This window comes from Eulemur rufifrons, chromosome 16 (genome assembly GCF_041146395.1).
Source record: "Eulemur rufifrons isolate Redbay chromosome 16, OSU_ERuf_1, whole genome shotgun sequence".
NCBI lineage: Eukaryota > Metazoa > Chordata > Mammalia > Primates > Lemuridae > Eulemur > Eulemur rufifrons.
This window is the reverse complement of record NC_090998.1, coordinates 28,572,905-28,587,760: the sequence shown is the minus strand read 5'-3', so window position 1 is coordinate 28,587,760 and position 14,856 is coordinate 28,572,905. Positions and strand designations below refer to the sequence as shown.

At 39.6% G+C, this 14,856-nt stretch overlaps 1 protein-coding gene across 3 annotated transcripts in view; it reads right to left on the bottom strand.

The window, feature by feature from the left end:
* The window catches only part of FGD4 (FYVE, RhoGEF and PH domain containing 4), a 207,052-nt gene that overhangs the window by 112,027 nt on the left and 80,169 nt on the right, over nucleotides 1–14,856 (bottom strand). The window contains exon 1 of one of the 3 annotated variants that reach the window (XM_069490066.1): nucleotides 2,766–3,004. The exons of the other annotated variants lie outside the window; for them this stretch is intronic. The gene's annotated coding sequence lies outside the window, so the exon portion shown is untranslated. Of the gene's footprint in view, nucleotides 1–2,765; nucleotides 3,005–14,856 lie in introns of those variants that run through there. 3 annotated transcript variants of the gene reach the window in all.

Below are 14,856 nucleotides of genomic sequence, written 5' to 3'. Positions count from 1 at the left end.
TACAGTGCATCTATTTTTAAAATTCGTGAAAAATGCAAACAGATTCAACCCCAAGGACATGTGAACATAGCAGCATTAGCAATGACAGCATCCTCAGGTTCGCCACCTGACATCCCTACTATTCCACCATCTCAGACAGCTGGAGGACCCAATGGACCGCAAGGGCCAAAAATAGTTTTAAAATATAGATTATATATCTGTATCTCAAAAGCAAAGAGACCAAAGGACTCAATTTAGGAGTTAGGCAAAACATGCCAATAAAACATAGGAAGAAAAACGTAAGAATTTAAGCACTATTTATAAGCCCTGTAGTCTACTTGTCTGAATGTAAGTTAGCCCAGGCAGCATTCCAGCATAATGTGTCAAAGCAAGCAGCAGACAGTTTCCTATTTGCCATCCATATAATACTTTTACATGAAGTAACTCTGAATAACTTTAGTCGTATTTGGTAAACCCTTAAGTTGTATCGAAGGATTGAAAAGCATCAAGCCATCAAAGAGCTGGAAAAGTTGGAAGAACACTCCTGAATCATAGAAATCTAGCACTTCTCTTGACCCCCACATGTAAGGATGGTGAGAATCAGAAAGCAATGCTTTGCAGTTGACCTGAGAATTCAGTAGTTCTAATTCCTTACAAGAAGCTGTGCACATGCTGGTGGGTCTCGCCACTGATACTGTGGGAAATGGAAGCCGACGTCTCCCTTCAAGTGCAGTCCATGAGCATGACCATGCACTCCTGTCCCTCAGATACCTGGTTAGGAGTGCAGGTGCTCCAGGGGCTGTCTCTGCTATCACTCCTGCTCACCAATTTCTGTAAAGGGCCACCCTCAAGAACCACTAAGTTTGTCAGTGGTTGATGGAACAAAGCTTTCTAAAACGCATTTTGAAAAACTTGTGGTTTTGTTACTACTCTGGAAACTTGGTCAAGGAACGTATTAATAAATATGCCTACAAGTGACTAAGCTCCTGCCAATACCCATAAAATGCTGGAATATAGTCTAACAAATACCCACTTAAAAATACAATCTTAATAAAGTCTAACAAACATCCACTTTAAAAACACAATCTTAGGACTTTAACTCAGTAAGCAAACTCACGAACACTAGAGAACTTGAGAAGTGTACAGATTTATCTAGCCCACCTCAATTGCCTAAGTAACCACATCCTAGGCACAAGGACGCCACACACTTCACACCCATTCACTTGCAGGCTTTTTCAGATTTCTCAGATGAACACGGTAATCAAAGCAACATGAACACCCAAAATATATACGATGCTTTTAATTTATCTCATTTCTTCCCAAACCTTATATTGCTTGTGAATGACTGATTTTTATGGGTGAAAATATTATCCCAATAATACCAGATTAGCTTGCAAATTTTTACAGATGATGCTAAGGACATTTGCGGGCAGATACATGCCTACTCTTATTTTTAAAAGATGCTTCTTAGAGCTAGTATATACTTAATCTAATTTTGCATATTTTAAAAAACTTATAATAATAATACTATATAAAGACCAGTAAGGACAAAAGAGGGTAACAATTTTAAAGTCAACTAGAATTAATAAGAAGAATCTACAACTAACAGTCAGGCTTAACAAACCTGTTCTTGAAGTGAGAACACGAGTCCTTGACCAATACGAGGTCATCTAATTTTATACTATCATTAAAAAAAGAAAATGAAACAAGGAGGGACTATTAGCAATAACCTTTTCTAGCTCTCTGGGCAGCCGCTGACCCACTGACATGAATGTCCAAGATGACAGAGAACAGCACAATTAGGACTAAAACTGCATAAGCAAAACCTTTCTTTGCAACCCTTCCCTATATCAAATAAAAATGGCAGACCCAGTTAGACTCACAGAGTACTGGCACTAGGGCTTAAATGACAGAAAAACTTACACAAAAGAAGTATCCAGAGTATAGACAGCACTCTTTTTGTTTTTTCACTTTTATATTTTAGGGCACAGTTTTGGGGAAGGGTATACAATGCTGCTTTACAAAGGATATAGAAGTCCCTTGTTTGAGCTACCAACCTCTTAGCCACACAGAAAAATGTCAGTCACCCGTTTGTTAGAACCCAAATCTCCTTCTACTGCTCACAATATGCAACACACATTTTCAGGGGCTGTTGAAAAAGCAAAACAAAGGAAGCCCTTGAAACAGAAGCTGATCTTCCTAGTTTTGCCGCTGCCTTTTCCCTCTGTGCCTGCCCGCCTGCCGTTAGAGCACTGCCACATTGTTTCCACATGTACAGGCCCTCGAAACTTGTGCCAAAGCATTGCAAAATAAAACTGCATAAACATCGCATTTCAAAACATGAACTAGTAATGGCAGGTCTGTCACGCGGGCTAGAATAACCACTAATTAAATCGTAACCTACAAACGTCCCTGACCCGAGACATTTCTCAAATAATCAGAACAGGCATCGAACACGTTGTGGCTATGGGCGTATTTCAGAAAGAATCCCAGTGTCATTCATCCCGAGAAACCATTAAAAACGGCTGTCTTGCCACTTTCAGGGATCATAAAACAATTTCACAGGCAGAGAAAATTGTAAAACATTAAATAATTTTTTCATCTTCCAACATCAACATGTAATTGTACAGGCATTATTGAGCGGTATAAAATCAATACAAGAGAAGTGTAAGATGCAAGAGGTTTCTTCCAGAAGAGCTTAGAGCTCTCTTTCCCTGGACCACATGGAGATAATACCCCACACAAACGTACTACAAACTGGATCCACGTTACCGGAGTTAACCTACCTTATTAAAAGCTGGATTTATTCCTCTTGGCTAGAAGTCACAAATGGTTGAAGCAAAACTCCCTTCATTTGTTCCTCCGGCGAGCCAATTCTAGCCTCCCATTAACCCAGTCCATTGCAGATAATCTCACGCAGCACAGGCTCCCCTCTTTCCCCAGTTCCCAGCCCAGCAAGGATAATCACATTCCGGCGGGGAGTGAACAGATGGTGGATTCCATGGTAACCAGCCCTCCTAAGGCGATTGGTAGAAGTGTGTGACTACTGCTTATTGGGTAACAATCGCCGTCTTTGTGCTCCAGCTTTGCAAATCCTAAAGGAAGGAACATATATAGCCACTCACATGCGCAGGGCTTGCCTAGCAGGTGTTTGGCTATTTCAACAAGGCAACGCAGCCCAACTAAAAGCTTTCCAGCAAATTTACGCTGGGTGGTACAGAGTCTCAGACGTTTCAGATCACATCCTCTGCTCATTCGGGGAGAAAGGTTACTGGAGGCTTAACTTGACAAACAAAAAACAAAACTTGAAAGTTAACTTGAAAACTCAAAGCACTGTAGAAAACTAAGCTTTTGCAATCTACATTAGAACTGAAAAATGCTTCAATATGTATAAGGATTTTTTAAAACATATAATATTAGACTTTGCAAAAATATCTTACTTTGAAAATAAAATCAAGTTTTCAAAATCAATTGTTTTATAAATTAATAATTTCTACGAAAAAACTTAAATTCATTTTTTACTGTGTTTATTGAATTGGGGGGCAGGATGGGGTACTGCATATAAATTTTCATCTAAAGTCTTATCCAATTATAGGCTTGAAATCTCTTGATTTTATATTATCTACTGGGTTTAATTTGTTTCAACATCCATGAAGGTTGAATGTTAATTCAGCAGGCAAATAACTCCTCCACCCTCTGGTGCTCATGCAGGAATCAGAGAATAAGTCCTTGGAAGATCAAAATGGCTGAAAACCAAATATACTACATGAAAATCAACTATTAGAGGTAATCCACAAATCTAAAATATATAAACTATAGGCACTCAAAATGTCCATCAAAAATAAATTTTTTAAAGGGCAAGGAAAATAAATAATAAGGTTAGCTTTAAAAGAAAGCAAAACAAAAACTGTATACTATGACTAGACTTTTAGATATTAATTGCCACCTTACTCTATAGTCACCCCCTATCCTAAATTTCAGAGTTCTTTTCTTGACATGAACCAGAAATGGGACATATATACTGGAAGGAAAAAAATAAAAATCCTCACAGATGATATGATTCTATTCCTACCAAAAAAGGGGGAAAAAATCAAATGAATCATGTAGGATATTATTTATAATTCCAGAAGTTTAGTGAAGTAACCAAATTTATTAATATAATTTCTTTATAAGAGCAAAAACTATCAGAATATCAACAAGATTGGATTTACTAATAACAATGGCAACAAAAAGTATAGAACACCTGAGAATAATATTATCAAGAATAAGTGTGAACTATTTAGGGAAAAAAGAATGAACTCTTACTAGGAGAAACAAAGGAAAACTTAACAGAGAGACATGATGTGTTGAAGGATGAAAAGATGCATTTTATAGATTGTCCAGCCTTCCAAATTTACCAAACAGCCATCTAGTAAAATTTCCAACATACTTTAAAAAATAAATTTAGCAAAGTGACTCCAAAGTTTATTTGGAAAAAATACATGATAAAACAAAAAAAAAAATTATATGAGAGGAGTGTAATAGTAATAATAGGTGAAATAACTAACTGTACCTAGTTTTAAAAACATGTTATATATATGACAAATATACTAATATCTCCCAAATGCATGACCCCAGGACAAACCTCTCTCCCCATGAATTCCAGGCTCCTACATCTGACCACCTGTCAAATATCCTCTTCCTAGATGTTTAATAAGCACCTCAAATATAATATTCCAAAACCCAACTCTTGATTTTCTCTTCAGACCTGGTCCTCCAGCATCCTTCCTTGTTTTTGCATCCTTCCCATCACTCAGGCTAAACACCTGGGACCCCATCCTGGACTCCTGACACTTTACATCCAATCTGCCATGGATTATTTCTTCAAACCTGGCCACTTCTCAAGCCTCCGCCACTCCCACTAGGTCTAGGCCACACCATTTCTCACCTGGATTCCTTAACTTCCTTATTAGACTCCCTGCCTCCACCTTGCACCCTACAGGCTATAAAACCAAGCAGATAATGCCAATTCTCTTTTTAAAATTGGCTTTCTCATTGCACTGAGAATAAAAGTCTCAAAATGTATGATGGCAAAAAGAGCCCTTAATAACCTGCCCTTACCCACATAATTCACTTAACTCATCTCCTACAACCCTTTCCTGACTTCTCTGAGCTCTCCAGAGTCTGACATTTTGTCTCCTCCTCTGTGCTTTCTCAATAACTTGGACAGTGACAGTGTTTCATAGACCACAGTTGTCTGTACACATCCACCCTTCAGACTATGAACCCCTCAAGGCTACTCTGAACTCTGTGTTCTCGATGCTAAGCCAAAGTCCTTGCATAAAGTGAAACTTTAAAAATCTGCTGAATTTACTAAAGTACGTGATACATAATTTTTTATTCCAGTCCAAACTTAGGGGTACCTAAGAACCCAGAATTAGCTGAATGGTTATGCAAATAATAATGTATACAACTTACAAAGCTATTATGCAGTTATTAAATACGGTCACCAGGACTATGTGGCAAAGGAGGAAAGTTTATGGTCTATTAATAACAAGGCACTGTTCATTGAGTCCCTAGTCTGTGCTAGACACTCTAAAAAGCACTTTACAAATATTTTATTTAAACCTCACAGAGACTAAGAAGTAGGTATTATCCTCATCATATAGGTGTGTAAAATGAGGCTCAGAATTTAAGCTCGACCTCATTTGTCTGAAACCAAAGCTTGGGTCTAAGTCACTATGCTACACCACCTCCTAGAAGCAGGGAGGGGAAACACAGAATACAAAACTGAATACTATGAACAAATACAACACATTTGCAATGAGATAAAAGAGAAGAGATTCTTAGGAACAAAAGTTCAGGCTTACCTGGGCTTCAAAATTTTAAGAGTAGCTGTGAGGAACAAATATTCGTGCTGTTTTCTTTTCCTGTTTTCCAAAATGTTTAATGTCAAATTATAATTTTCTAAAAATAATATTTATTCCTCCTGCACATATTTTTCAATGTTCACTCCACTATGTTCTTAGGTGGATCTACTAACTAGCGAGACAATAAAAAAAAACTGAAAAAGAACTTGGCTCACAGTTTCTAAAAAAAAAAATCGATTCCATGGGAATTACATAGGGGAAAAAAATGGCAGATCTAAGAAAGGCAAGTAAGAAGTAGTAGTGTCCTCTGCAGCTCCAAGTCCCCCTCTGAGTGTTCTGACATTGCCTTCCCAACAGTACCTCCTTAAGCCACACTGCCCAGAACCTAATAATAGGGCCTGAAATGCAGGCGGTAGGGCATGTGACAAAGAGCCAACAATCCCCATAAAGGTTCTCAAGATAAAAAGCTGTTGGGATCGGGAGCCTGATAACTTATTTTCTTCAAATATTGGGCAGGCAGCGACCTTGCCTAGGATATCTGCTGTCGCAGCCACTATGCCAACGAAGCAGTGATTAAATAATCTTGGGAGTGCCACTCCACCTCCCTTTAGTACTGAAGATGCCCAGTTTCATTCACCCATACTCCGCAGTTCTCTTTTCCTTGGTAACAGGCTTTATGGAGGCAGACAGAGATTCCCAGATTTTTCAAATCACAGAGCATCTCAGTAACTTTCACAGTGCCCCAGGCCAAAAGAAATTCCTGAGAATTCCATCTATTAAGTAGTTAGGTACAAACAACCTAAATAACTACCTTTGACCTAGCAACTTAGCACCATTTGAAAATATAATACATAATAATTGCAAGAAAAATTAGTATTTTTATTCCATCCTGAAATCACTACCACTACTTAATAATGGGATGCAGGTGCCTGCACAACCTCTCATACCACATGAGACATGGCCAACCTCATTCCCTGGTCCACACTGATTTTCACCAACTTGTTATCACAGTACCCACCAAACCCCCAACTTTGCAAAAATATGCCATCATTGAAAGAAATACAGTACAATCCAATATTAAAACTGGGAATTACCTAGAGATAATGGTCTGCACGGTGTTGGATAGATGTGGCTGTGTTTCCCTTGAAATTTTACAATACCCTGCAGGCAGTACTCCTGTGATTTAGCAGTGATGGCCCTGAGTACCCAGACACATATTTCGGGAGTGATGTTGTTAAGCCCTTAGCCTTTGCAAAGTCGAATGGTGACGCCTTAATTATCACAAAAATTCAGAAACCTGGATTTAGTCTCTGCTTAGCCACCTGTGTGACACAGGCAAGCCATCTGCCCTCTCTGGTCCTGTGTTCTTCAGTCACAAAATGAGGGGGCTGGGGTAGAACATCTCCAGCGTTCTCTTCAGCTCTAAAATCCTATGTGTTGGAGGAAAGAGGGGCCTTTCTTATTCTTACTGAGTTGAAAAGAAAAGAAAACAAGGGCTGGAGTAGCAAAGACAAGAATATTTTCCAGGAGAAAATGGCATACATCTGGGTACGACCCTAAGGTGTGGTGTGACTGAAAGGCTTCAGCAGGTGGGTTCGTTCAGGTACCAGGTGAAATGGCAATTGAACCTGCACGAACATGCCTGGTGTAGGATACACTTTGAGTAACAATGCCGCCAGCTCTGCTTCTGTTTCTACTGGTCTTTCCATGGTCTCTCACTCTTGCTGAAACTCCTTCTTGACAAATGGTTTATATGATGAAGTGACTAACTCCTGTTAGGTTGCAGTCTGTGACTATGAGACAGGCTCAAGTCACCTACCATAATTGTGGATCGAACATAACAGAGCTAACCAGTCTCACACACTAAAAACACAAAATACAATGTCTATAAAGATCGGAAATTTCCTTGGCTATTTTCAGTATGTTACCGAGAATTTTATATTTTTGGTTAATAGTCTATGAAATATTTTTGTTTTCATTTGACAATTTTTTCTTTTGTGATTAGTTTTATAAAGATGATTTAGAACAGAGATTTTCAGGGTTTGGAGTACCTTATCAGCAAAAGTAAACACCAAAATAAATGGAACATCCCTGCTCAGTTTGCAAGGGGTTAATAGGAAGAGTCTAGACTGATTTGATGGAAGCATTTAAAACTACAACAACAACAACAACAACAACAAAAATCGCCCATCATTCCTCTGATGGGGTTAGCATTTCAGAAATACTTGCTATTCCAGGACCTGCCCAGGTACGAAGCGAAAAAACAAGCACTGGGGAGGATAAATCTACATCACCACATCTTTTTTTTTTGTTTGTTTGTTTGTTTTTTTTTTTGAGACAAGAGTCTCACTCTGTTGCACAGGCCAGAGGGCCGTGGTGTCAGCCTAGCTCACAGCAACCTCAAACTCCTGGGCTTGAGCAATCCCTCTGCCTCAGCCTCCTGAGTAGCTGGGACTACAGGTATGTGCCACCACGCCCGGCTAATTTTTTCTATATATAATTTTAGTTGTCCATATAATTTCTTTTTTCTTTTCTTTTCTTTTTTTTTTTAAGTGGAGACGGGGTCTCGCTCTTGCTCAGGCTGGTCTCGAACTCCTGACCTCTAGCGATCCACCCACCTCGGCCTCCCAGAGTGGTAGGATTACAGGCGTGAGCCACCGCGCCAAGCCCATCACCACATCTTATCTAACCCAGTCTATCAATGACCCAGGGATATTTTTAATTAAAATTGGCATGATTATGTCTTAGTCAAATAATAATGGGACTCAATTCTTCATATCATTAGATTATTATCTTCATTAGAGTAATATTCCCTCTCCTTTCAAACACTTAATATTAATTCTAAAACAGAAGTAGAAGGAAATTATACAAGCATCTGGGTCCTAGTCTGTTGCCTTCCACACTCTTCATTCTTAACCATATTTTTTCAAGAAGGAATTCTCCAAAGATAATTGAAATATAGATATTTTAATTTTGTCTAAAAGAAGTCTGAAATATATGAAAGTGAAGACTACCAAGAGGATGTGTGTATAACATGTTTAAGTTCATGCATTAGTTACATTAATAAATATATCTAAAATATTTATAAGAAGGTATAACAAATAGAAAAAGGGCTAAGAATAAAGAATGTTCTATAAATAAGACTTGTTGGGCTCCTACAATATGCAAAGTTCCATCCTAAACTCCACAGAAAATAAAAAGAGACACTGGTCCCTTTCTCTTGATGAGTTTTTAATATGTTTGGGGAAAAAAAGACATTTAGCTCTCATCGTGGGACGTTGGAGGAGGACGCTAACAAGATAAAACAATGAAAGATGTATAGCATGAGGTAAGCAGTAAATACACCACACGGACATCACTCTGCAAAAACTAACAAATTATCAACATTATGAAGCTCCCCTTTCATATTTCAGGGCTGAGATCAGGCCAGAATGAAAACTGTGACAATTCAAGTTTTATACTCATAAAGGCTGATGCTGAACAGTTAATCCTTACAGCTCAAAATATACCCTAGAAGACTGACGCATGCAAACAACTATAGCTCTGGGTCAAATTTATACAAAAACCGCTCAGCTAAAGTTTTACAAGGTTTCATTTGTGAAGAGAGAAAGCAAATTCAGCAAAAATTTAATGATCAGCTAACCCCTTACTGTTGATACCCAGGGATTAATTTATGGCTTCTCACCTTATCTTATAAAATCAATTCTCTCTATCCTATCCTACCTTTACCTTTTGACCCCAAGTCCAAAGCCCAGAAAGAGGAAAGTACTGAGAAGAGAGGGTAGCCGAGCTTTGTGGGCAAAGGTCCCTTGAGATCAGGACTGAGGTGGAGCTAATTGTGAACATGTGAAGGTGCCGAATTTAAGTTGCTGTGCAGCAGCGGTGTGCATGTGGGGAAGGTGGAGCGTGTGTGCACCGGTGCGTGCAGCAATGAAATGCAAGGATGGGTGAGATGAGTGTGTGTGCAGGGGAGATATTGGGGCTGGGGGGATGTTTCTGAAAAGCATAATCAGCACCGCAAATTATACCTCCTAAATGGCCTGGGTTTTTCTGAGATAAACGGAGCATCAACCATTGAGCACAGGGCAAACCATGGTTAGGTAATGCTACGAATATAGATTCACGAGCTCTGGCCTGCATAGAATATACTGCTAAAAATTTTTTAGGCCGGGCGCAGTGGCTCACGCCCGTAATCCTAGCACTCTGGAGGCCGAGGCGGGAGGATCGCTGGAGCTCAGGAGTTCGAGACCAGCCTGAGCAAGAGCGAGACCCCGTCTCTACTAAAAATAGAAAGAAATTATCTGGCCAACTAAAAATATATATAGAAAAAATTAGCCGGGCATGGTGGTGCATGCCTGTGGTCCCAGCTACTCGGGAGGCTGAGGCAGTAGGATCGCTTGAGCCCAGGAGTTTGAGGTTGCTGTGAGCTAGGCTGACTTCATGGCACTCACTCTAGCCCGGGCAACAGAGCGAGACTCTGTCTCAAAAAAAAAAAAAATTTTTTTTTGCCCCACAACTTGTTAATAGGGTAACTTCCAAGATACAGTCTCTGAGCACTGAGGCCTTCATCTAATAAACAGGCAAAATATTTGGTACCTTTCTCTCAGGAAGATTGATGAGATTGTGTAGGTGAAACCACTTTGACCACCTAGAAAACTTAGCAGCTGTAAGAAGTTTTAAACATGTTTAAAAGGGGGGGAAGGTGGGGTCAACTGTTTGCTCTTTGGCAAACAAGAATGGCAAAAAATGACTTCTTATCATGAATACAAAAGCACAGAAGCTGCTTTCAAAAAACAAAAACAAAACCCTTGGCTCCGCTCATATTACTGTCAAGCTGTCTAATCTCATTCCTTTCTCGTTTATGCTTCTCAAAGGGGTGGGAAGTCTAGTCACTTTCTCACCTCTGAGTCACTCGTCAGCCCACCTCTGTATGAGCCAACCCTCAACTGACACTGTTCCCACTAAGGCCAGCAGGGACGTCTCAGCTGCCAAACACACAGGTTGTTGTGTTCAGTTTCTGTAACCTGGGACTGCTCTGGGTGACTTCTCTGGGTGCCAACCACACTCTCCTTCTTTACCTTCTTTTAACCTTGGCCCCTCATAACCAACTCTCCTGGTTCCCCAGACTCTGACAACTCCCTTTCTCTTCTCTCTCATCAGCAACTTTCTCCTCCATCACATCCAATCAGGTAAGATCAATAAATGTTTGCTGAATAGATGTTCAAAAAAATTTATGTTTTTACATCACAAGTAAATGTGTTTGACTATTATTCTGTGGCAATTCATCGGCAACACATGAAAATATCAGTTCAGACATGGAACACCAATGACTGAATAGAAGCTTTTCGTCTCTGTCAATCAGAAAACAATCTAAATAATATCTTATTGATCGTATGGCCGGAGATGGGTAAAAGACCTCACCGTCCCTTATAAACTAGTCTACTGAACAGTTGTGTAGGTATTTAAGAACTTTCCTGCCAAATTCTGACTGCCAAAGCTCATTCCGACTTCAAAGCCTCTACATTTGCAGTTCCCTCTGCCTAAAACATTTCCACCCACATCTTCCTCAGTTCCACAACACACTTCGTTCAAGCCTGTTGGAAGCCACTTCCTCAGATGGGTCTTTCCTTCCACTGAAATAGGAGCACTAGTCCTACCTCTGTCGCTTTCTATTTCTATTTCTATTATCACTGCCCAATATTACGCGGAATGTTTCTTTTTCACTCACTTTGCTTTCTGGTTCTTACCCTGCAAGGCAAAATCCATGTGGACAGGGCATTCGTCTTGTTTACCAACAAATCTCTAGTGTCTGGCACACAGTAGGTGCTCATTAAATCTTTGTTGAAAGAACGGATAAAAAATGGCAGGGATTGAATGAAGCCCATGCTAAGCTTGAGCTACACCACTATTGCTTGCCCAGGAAAGGCCACAGAGCCGGGTCACTGATACATCTGAGTTCCGGGGGGTGGAAGTGGGCGACCGGATTCTGAAGGTCAAGCAGCAAGAATGCTTCCTAGTCTCAGGGAGCCGGCAGACAGGAAGCCTGTGTCCCGGCATTGATGACTGGCTGATCAGGACACCACACCTCCTCCAGGACAGGTGAGCAGGGCTCAAAGGGAAGATACCTGTCACCCTGGGAGACGACGACGGACCCTATAGAAGTCACTGAATTTCTACATACTTTCTGAGGAAAACTGAAAATGAGAGGTCCACCTTCAGTGAAACTGGAAATCAGGTGAAATCTCTTCTGTTTTTTAGCCTCCCCCCCCACCTCGCATACCTCCCTATTGTTTCGCTGTATTGCTAGGCAGCTGACCAGTGACTGCCTAGTGACTTTGACTCAAGATTTCCACATTCCCTGGCTATGACCCAGATGTTACCTCATAACGTAAGCTTGGCAGTCATCTACATCCCAACCCTACTCCAATGAGCTGAGGCCACAGAGTTTTCATCTTGAAAACTGAAACAGAGACAGCAGACCCAGGTGCCTGTAACAGCTGCCCAGTCCATAAGCATCAACTACATCCTCTGGGACGGCTCCTCCTTCACTGTCTGTCCCTGGAAAGCAAGGTTGTCCCTGAGAGGGGCAGCACCAGCTTCCCACCTTTGCTACAGCTAGTAGAAATGCTGATTTCTATGCTTGATGCAATAGCTTTTTTAAAAACTTTATGAACTAGGAATTCATGTCTGTTACAAAAAAAGTATAAGAGAAATAAGCAAAAATATAACCAATGAAGCTTACTTTAATAACCTAGAAATAACTCCATTAGTATCTCTTCTTATCAAGTGTCTTTGTATACATTCATATACCTACACACATATATATCACAAATACTGGTTTTACCAAACAGTATATTATACATTCTGCTTCGTTTTTTTTACTAAAAATTACAGCAATTTTAAATATACACTCTGTTGAATATATTTGTAAGTATATTTAAAATATGAGATGCGACTAAATTGTTATGATGACCCTAGGAACATCACTAGTCTAGTTAATTCTTGCAAATATTCCCATTAAACAATAAAAATATCCTAATGACTAAAAAAGTAATATGTATTTACAAATGTGGAAATTACAAAAATAAAATAAATTAAAATCAACTATAAAACGACTGTGTAGACATATCACAATCAGCCTTCCGATGCATTTCTATAAGTTATTGTGTGACATATATCAGGATTCGGATTGTTCTGAACATTGTGCTCTGTAACAAATTTTATGAAATTATTTCGACAGAAGAGTCTGCTTCATTTTTTCTCAATCACGTCAGATAGTTGGCGTTTAAAAGGAGACTTTGATGTATAATTAAGCCACTTAATTAACTTTTATTTTATAGAGGTTGGCACTGCTCAGGAGCATAATTTCTATTAGCAGCCCAATAAATGTCAATATATTCATTTCAAGTTTCGTTAAATAAACAAACTCTGTGCCCAAGAATACTTGCCACCCGATTCAGAGGAGACCCCCCCCCCCAGCTGATATACAGTTCCCTCCTGCAGGTTAAGCTAATTCACTGTTCAGAGTCACTATCTGACTTTTTAAGAAGGCGTCTAATAATCTACTAAATGCTATTCACTAGAGGATTTTCAACCATCAGCTGAAAAGTGATTCATGCTAGATGAAACTCATGAATTTTAACAAGCAATTGGGACGCTATAATTTGGCTCTTTTCTTTTCTTTCTTTCTTTTTTTTTTGAGACAGAGTCTCACTCTGTTGCCCAGGCTAGAGGGACATGGCGTCAGCCTAACTCACAGCAACCTCAAACTCTTGGGCTCAAGCAATCCTCCTGCCTCAGCCTCCCGAGTAGCTGGGACTACAGGCATGTGCCACCATGCCCAGCTAATTTTTTTTCTATGTATATATATTTTTTAGTTGTCCAGATAATTTCTTTCTATTTTTAGTAAAGACATGGTCTTGCTCTTGCTCAGGCTGGTCTCGAACTCCTGACCTCGAGCGATCCTCCTGCCTCGGCCTCCCAGAGTGCTAGGATTACAGGCGTGAGCCACCGTGCCAGGCCAGGCTCTTTTCTTTAAATGAACAAGACAATATTCAAAAGAACTATAATACCAGGGAAAAGGCAGGCGCAGGTACACCCACACCCACACATAATCCATCCCCTCTTCCCCTGCCCTGGGCCAAAATAACAAATTGCTACTGTTAGAAAGAGGATCAATGTTCCTTTTAGTGTACTTATATAAGACTATAGGATTTATCATTTTAGGTTAAAGTACCCTTCTTTGGAACAACATAGCCCACAGGGATACCCAACATGTTTTACATGTTCACCAAGCAAACCCTGAGGCATTCCTACTCATGTACAGTTTCACAAGGAACAACAGCTTTCTCCTATCAGTAGGTATAATACATTTTCTGAAATGAATTAGAGAGAAGGTCAAAAGTTCCTTACCAAAGAAAAAAGGTTTAAAAAGTTAGGTTTTTCGAGGGAAAGGACCTTCTCCACTTGGTATCATGTCATTCAACCAACTCCCTTCGACAAATTTAGTAAGAATGTTATGCCATATGCAGATCAAAAGAGGCCTGAAAGTTAAATCTTGCCCTTGTGAACCTCATAGCTTAAGACAGTGGTCCTCAAAGTGTGGTCCCTGGACTAGCTCATGGCTTTATTTGCTGGCAGATTTTAAACTGCAAATTCAATTTGTTAGTAGACATACGGCTGTTTGAATTTTCTCTCTCTTCTTCTGTATAGTTTTGCTCAGTATGTCTTTCAAAGGAATTTATCTATTTCATCTAAGCTGTAGAATTTACTGGCATGGAGTCATTCATAACAATCACTTATCCTGTTTATAGAATCCTGATATTAGAATTGTTTTCGCTACTTCCAGATAAGTCTCAAAAGGGATTGATCAATTTATTAAACTTTGCAAAGAAAACACTTTTTCTTTTCTCTATCGCCTGTTTTCTATTACATATTTTTACTTTTACATTTATAACTTCTTTCCTTCTACTTAGAGTTTAATTTGCTCTTTCTCTGAATCCTTAAGGTAGAAGCTTACATCCCTGAT